Raw genomic sequence first — 6,867 nt, 5'->3', positions numbered from 1 at the left:
GGAGATAAGGTTTTGGGAGATGATAAGGACTAGATGAGGTTGTAAAGGTGGGGCTTTGTCCAATGGGATTAGCGCCCAAATAAGGAGAGATACCAGAGAGCCTGTTCACTCTTTCTTTGCAAACACACAGCTCAAGGAAAGTCCATGTGAACACATGGTGTGAAACAGTTGTCTGAAAGCCAGGAAGAAAGCTCTCACTAGAATCTGACTCTGCTGGCACTCTGAACTCAGACTTCCAGCCTCCAGCATTGTGAAAAAACAAATTTCTGTTGTTTAAGCCACCCAGTCTATGGCATTTTGTTATGGCAGTCCAGTCACACTTATGGACAAATATAGTCCGTAAGTTTCCTCATTTCATGTTTACAATAGCACTAGGAGATAAATAATCCAGTCTTCGTTTTATGGAGGCACAGGAACGTTAATAAACTTAACCATGTTCCACAACTAAAAGGAGCCAGGAGTTACACTCAAGTCTGTCTAATCCTGTGTACTTTTCATCACATTGCATCATTAATGCCTTTCTAGGCTGAGAACCATGGTTAATTGTGACCTAGTGTTGAGATATAGCAGTAAGTAGCATGGACACTAATTTAAAGCATTATTCCTTGCTTAGAAAAAGGACTTGAAGCAAAATAAATATTTTGAACTCTTAAATCACAAATACATGCCTTGATAAGAAATTTTTATATTGAATTCCACTATATGTCCAATAACACTTTAATGAGTTTCCAATACATTTCCATATGAATGAAGTTTGTGTGATTATGCTTGCAATTAGGAGAAAAGAGTAGGAAATATTTTAGTTCACTGCAAAAGCAAGTCTTCAATTTTCATAATCACATTATATAATAAAATGTACCATAATGATTTTGAAAATATTTTTTTTCAACTCAGACCTTATGGGAAGGAATATACTTGCAAATTAAAAAACAGAAAGTCTATTCAATATGAATAAAGGAGCAGTAACCTGGACATTTTTTATGGGGGAAAACCAAAAACAAAATGTTGCAAGCTGATGACTTTTAACAAAGAGTTTCTAACCTTTCCATTATTATACTACATTTCCTCTTTGTCAAAATGTCTTTCTCACACTCTTGCATAGGGAAAATTCATCATAGTCAAACTTTTGGAGGTCTTAGCATGCTGTAATACCCAGGTGCTCCAAGCACTATGTAGAAAATAAGGCACGTGACTTCAAATAAAACGAAAAGAGAAAAATAAAAGAGAAAGGAAATGAGAATACTATAAATAAAATTGGTTCTTATGTCTCCCACTATCCCAAAGACAGCTGAAATGCAGTTTGCAACCTTATTTTACTAACCAAAAGCTGACCAAGATATAGTTTAACTTCTGTGTCTCAATTCCACTTCCCTTCCTTCTTTTCCCTTTGGGCACATTTGATGTCCACTTTCATCTGAAATTCTCAGGGTGAAAATTGTGGGGTGGTAGGCTGGAGTGGAAGAGCTCAGAATGATTTATTCCAGACCCTGGAAGAACCCCTGAAATTTACCCACATCTCTCCCCAGAACAGTCTTGTGTTTCTTGTGATTGTTTTCAAACACTTAATTATCTCCAAATTTACTACATATTATTTTATTATTCTCATATATTTATTTTATTTATCTCAGTGACTCAATACATAGGTAGTTTTAAAGGTATAAAAATAAAAAAAACTTTTAGTAAATATCTATCTGGTTACAAAGAAGATTAAGTTAGGTCTTGACTTCTAAATCTGCACTGTCCAAAAAAAATTTCTGTGAAGAGGGAAATTTCCACCATTTCTGCACTGTTCAATAGAATAGCAGCTAGCTACGTGTGGCTACTGAGCTCATAAAATGTGGTTACGGTGATTGAGGAGCTGTATTTTAAGTTTTATTCATTTAAGTTAACTAAACTTTAAATAACTACATGAATGGCTACCGTAGTGGAATGCAGGGAAATGTAATATGTTTCCATGTTTAGCACTCCTATCAGTAAGGATAAGGCTTGATTCTAAGTAGTAGCTGATTAAACAAGGCAGGAGTTGGCTTTCTTCCAAGGTCAAAAATTTCAGGGAAAATCTGTCAGAAATGGTATGGAGATGGGATGGTATTTCAGTATGTTAGAGACCCTTGTGCTGTTTAACTCTACCAAGTGTAATTCCTACTTCCAGAACCATAGCATAACCCAAGATTGATGGAGCTCCTCATTCCCACCAGAAGTCAGGTAGAGACAATGAAGAGGTAAAGCCAAGTGTGATTGCCAGTGGTCTTTTGAGTATGCTTCCCAGAACCTGGCTGCAACCCTTCTGCTCACATCCCACTGTGTACAGTTAGTCTCAAGATTGCACTTGACTGCACGTGACAATTGGGAGTAGAGTTGTTATTCTGGGTAGTCATTTGTTCAGAAAACAACAACAAGAGTTTATTGTTTTGAAAGGAGGGAAAAATGGAGATTGAAATGACGATTAATCTCTCCGTCATCATTCAATAAGAAGAAATATGAACTTGAAAGAGGCAGAGGAAAGGATTTATGGAGGGAAAGGCTGGCTGCTGAAAAAAGCAGAAGAGAAAATAAAGAACTCTGAAGATGAAGTAATATCATTCAGTAAAACTCCCCAAGATGACTTCCATTTTATATTTGTACATTTTACAGAGATGAATTTGAAAACAACTAGATGTAATTGCTAACATTTCAGAGTATATATTTCCTTTTGATGCTACTTTTGAAAATTTCTTGAAGATCCCAATTTTCCTGCAGATTATGGATTATGTTCAGTACACTCCTGAGTGCTCATACACAGACACACACACACAGACACACACACACACACACACACACAAGTACAAATAGCTTTTCAGTTCTGAATTCCACCAACAGCTACCGCTTTAGTGCTTAAAGGACTATTTCTCTACTTTGAGATAAATCAGAAAGCAACTGGGGTTAATGCAGAGAAACAATGGCAGTCCTAAGCAAAGTGGTATAGATAGATTTTTTTGTTTTTAACCGTATCATTTGCTGTGGGATTTTCTGATTGCTTTCAGAAACCTCTAAGCCCGTGCTACTCTAAGTGTGGTCCACTGACCAGAACCTTTCTACAAAATGTGAAGAGCACAGAAATTGTAAACATTTAGAAACCTGTTGTATCAGCTTGACAGAACAAAAATATGTCTGCTAAATCTAATAATAAAAATCGGGGGCTTATATTTTGCATGTCTTTTATTTCATTTTCTAGTAAATTTATTGGATTTTACAAATTTATGGTCTTTGATGTGTTAGAAATTTAAAAAGAAAAAAAAAAGTACAATAAAACAAACAAAAAAAAAACTCAGTTATTCTCCTTGAGTACTTGTAGAAACACTGATCTAAGCTGCCCTACCTACCTTGCCTTTTTGCTTAGGAATAAAAATTCCCAGCAAATCTTCATTTATAACCACAGCCACAGTAAAAATGTAGTAGGTATTGTTATTTTACAATGTTAAGAAATAGAAGGAAAACGACACAAATAACCAAATATCCAAACACAAACCCTCCTCTTTTGCCTGGTACCCATGCCCAGCCTCTCTCTCCAAGGAGTGTGTCCCCTGCTGGTCGGTGTAGGTCAATGTGGGACTTAATCTGAAAATTACAAGAGGTATGGGAAAATCTAGATTTGCAGGGCTGTGACTGTTGCATAGGCTGTGTGGTGTTTTTACACATTGAAATAGCCCTGCGGAAAGAAAACTCCGGAGCTGGCTGGTTGCTAAGGAAGGAGCCACTGCCCATGTATACCCTAGTTTTGGGACCACATCACAGCCTTCAGTCCCACTCTGTTGACTCACCCACCACCAGTGAAACATATGCAAGCCGCAGAGACCCAGCACCCTCACAGAGCATGTCTGCATAGGCCAAATTTCTCATTATCGCTCACAGTTCAGAATTTTCTCACTCAAACCCTAAAATAAAGTTAAAAAAAAGTGGAAGACAGCAAGCCTTGAAGCACTTCTAAAGATCAGAAAACAAAAACTCTTGAAGATTGAAGATGTACCCTTTCCATTAAAAAAAGTCTGTATCAATGTGTAAGAGTAATGAAATTATCTGTTTCAGAATATTTATAAAGTTCCTTTCCTCTATGAAATATTTCAGATGGTCTTTGTCCCTTCGGGATTCTGTAACAAGAATATTGTCAACTGTGTGGCTAATAAGCAACAAATGTTTATTTCTCATAGTGATGGAGGCTGGGAAGTCAAGATTGCGGTGCTGGCAGATTTGGTGTCATGTGAGAACCCACTTCCTAAAGGTCATATTTTCCTTGTAACATGACATGGCAGAAGGGCCAAGAAAGCTCTCGCGAGCCTCTTTTATAAGAGCATTAATCTCAATCCTAAAGGCTCCACCCTCATGACCTAATCACTTCCCAGAGGCTCCACCTCAAAGTACCATCATAATAAGGGTTAGGTCTTCAACATACGAATTTTGGGAAACATAGACACAGATGAAAAGTAAAAAAAAATCTTGTAATATAGCTTTTTTAACTTATTTCTTTTTTGACTATAGACAAAAGAGGGATTGAGAGAGAGAGAGAGAGAGAACACATTAACTTCTAGGTCTCACAATCAAGTTACTCTACAAATTGTCTCCAATCTATTTTTCCCACATCTCATCTTCCCGGATCCATGTTGCTTCTTACCCTGACTACTTAAGATCATGCATACGAATCTTAAATGTTTTGCTTCTGCCTACATTTCCTTGTCCTGAGTTCCTTGAAGATAGGAACTATGTCTTCTTCAGCCTTGTGTATCTAGATAATTATATAGGGTCTGGCCCTTGGAAAGCACTCAGTGAATATTTTCTAGTTGAAGGTTTTCCTCATTCTCTTTTCCTATTCAAGTGGTTAGACAATTTTTTTTCTGGGCTAACTGAAATTTCAGATAACTTTTTCTAATACTCCTTTTCCTTTCAAATCACTAAAGCAATTAAGTGTGCATACACACACAGTCACACACATGCACACACATATAACCCCATTTATTAGATGCAAAGAAAGCAAAACAAACTAAAATAGCACAAATTTCCCTTCCCTCCCTTGGCTTCAGAGAATAATATCCTCATAATCTGTGAATAGTTTTCTAAGAAAAGGTTGCTGGCAACAAAGATGATGTTAATGAACTTATTTGTACTGAGGGTATGATGGGTCGGTATCCATTTTTAGTTGCTTAGTTTATTCCTAAAGGGAAGTTGAAAGGGTAAAAATATCTCAAAGTATCCTTGAGACTGCAAGTGGTTTACTGAATCAATGTTAATTCCCAGCTTTTATGGTTCTTTCACTCCTATCTCTACACTCTTGCCCGTTAGAGTTGGGTAGCTTTACTCTCATCTGTCTCCCCAAAAGCAATTAAATCAGACAAAGGAAACTTATCTCACCTGTGGTTTATTCCATGCTAAGATGTAGAAAAAGAACAAGAAGTGCTGCTAATTTTGCCTCAAATATTTTAACTTAAATAGGGAGACACATTTATTAAACTACATTTTTCTTCTTGATGAGTCATTTGCACCAGTTAAAAGATTATTTTTGATTCAAGGTATATTCTGAGTTAAACCTATTAACTCTTTGAACACTGGCCTTTAATTTGATCTTGGATTTTTCTAATCACTATTTTATGAAAGGAAGTGAGGTGAGGAAGGAACATAATTTCTACAGGAAAAAAAAAATCATTTTTTGATTTTGAACCCAGCCTGTAAGAGTAGAATATTCAATCAAATCTTTAATTCACATATTCAAAAAAAACAAATGTGATAACCAGCTCACATTCTAATTTATATATAAAATTTTAATTTTAATGAATTTGTGCTATTTGCATAATGATTTAGAGAGCCTCTAAATGAAGAGTGTCCATTTGTTTTCAGTCGTGGGTGGGGCTAGAAGGCATGGTGGTCTCCTAAACCATGTAACCACTTTGAAAGACAAGGCTCAGAAAAGCCCTGCTTTCTGAGTTCCTACTTCCAAAATTAACAGCATGTCTTGGTTTTCCTTCTTCCTAGCTTCTGATGGCCACCCTTGGCATTCCTAGGCTTGAAGCTCTATCACACAAATTTTTGCCTGTTTCCACATGGCTATCTTCCCTCTGTATATGTCCATGTCTCTGTTTTCTTTTTGTAAGGACCACTGGTCATTGTATTATGACCCACCTTAACGCAGTATAACATCATCATAACTATATCTGCAAAATCCTTATTTCCAAATAGGGCACAAAAATAAGTATTTGATAAATGATGTTGACAAAATAAATTTAAGCTTATCTAGTTATCTAGGGCCCTCATACTCTTTTCTGGCTGAGCAATCTCATCCTTAAAGTTATGCCACTCACTAATAGAGGGAATGACTTGGTGTCTCTACAATCCAGAAAGTACAAAAATATTGTTATGTTGCTAATGTAATTAAGAATCACATAGGTTACAAATTGTGGGCAATAGTGTCAGAACGCTTAATTTCAATGTGTTTTTCTACTGTTCACTAAGTAGCACTCCATCCATTAATTTCATTTCTCTGTGCTTCACTTTTTCTTCAGGAAAAATGGGGAAATTCATAGTATGTCCTTCAGAGAGTTGTGAGGATTAAGTGAAATGATGCATGGAACATGTTTACGACATCGCACAGAGAGATCCCTCACACGATTGGTATTATCACTGCTGCTGTTATTGCTGTTGCTTTGTTTTTAAGGAACTTAAAGGCATTCCTTAATGTCATGTCCATTAGGTAAATGTACCTGCTCTTAACCTTCAATTCTCTACTTCTCAATTCTTATCACCAATCTGATTGCAAGAAACAGTATCCATAAAGCACTTCTCAATGGAGATGTCCGTCCTCTTGAATTCATTCTGTTCAAACTGTGCCCTTTGGAATAGCAT

Source organism: Neophocaena asiaeorientalis, unplaced genomic scaffold, assembly GCF_003031525.2.
Source record: "Neophocaena asiaeorientalis asiaeorientalis breed wild unplaced genomic scaffold, Neophocaena_asiaeorientalis_V1.1 scaffold152, whole genome shotgun sequence".
Taxonomy (NCBI): Eukaryota; Metazoa; Chordata; class Mammalia; order Artiodactyla; family Phocoenidae; genus Neophocaena; species Neophocaena asiaeorientalis.
Note: the sequence above shows the minus strand (reverse complement) of the source record.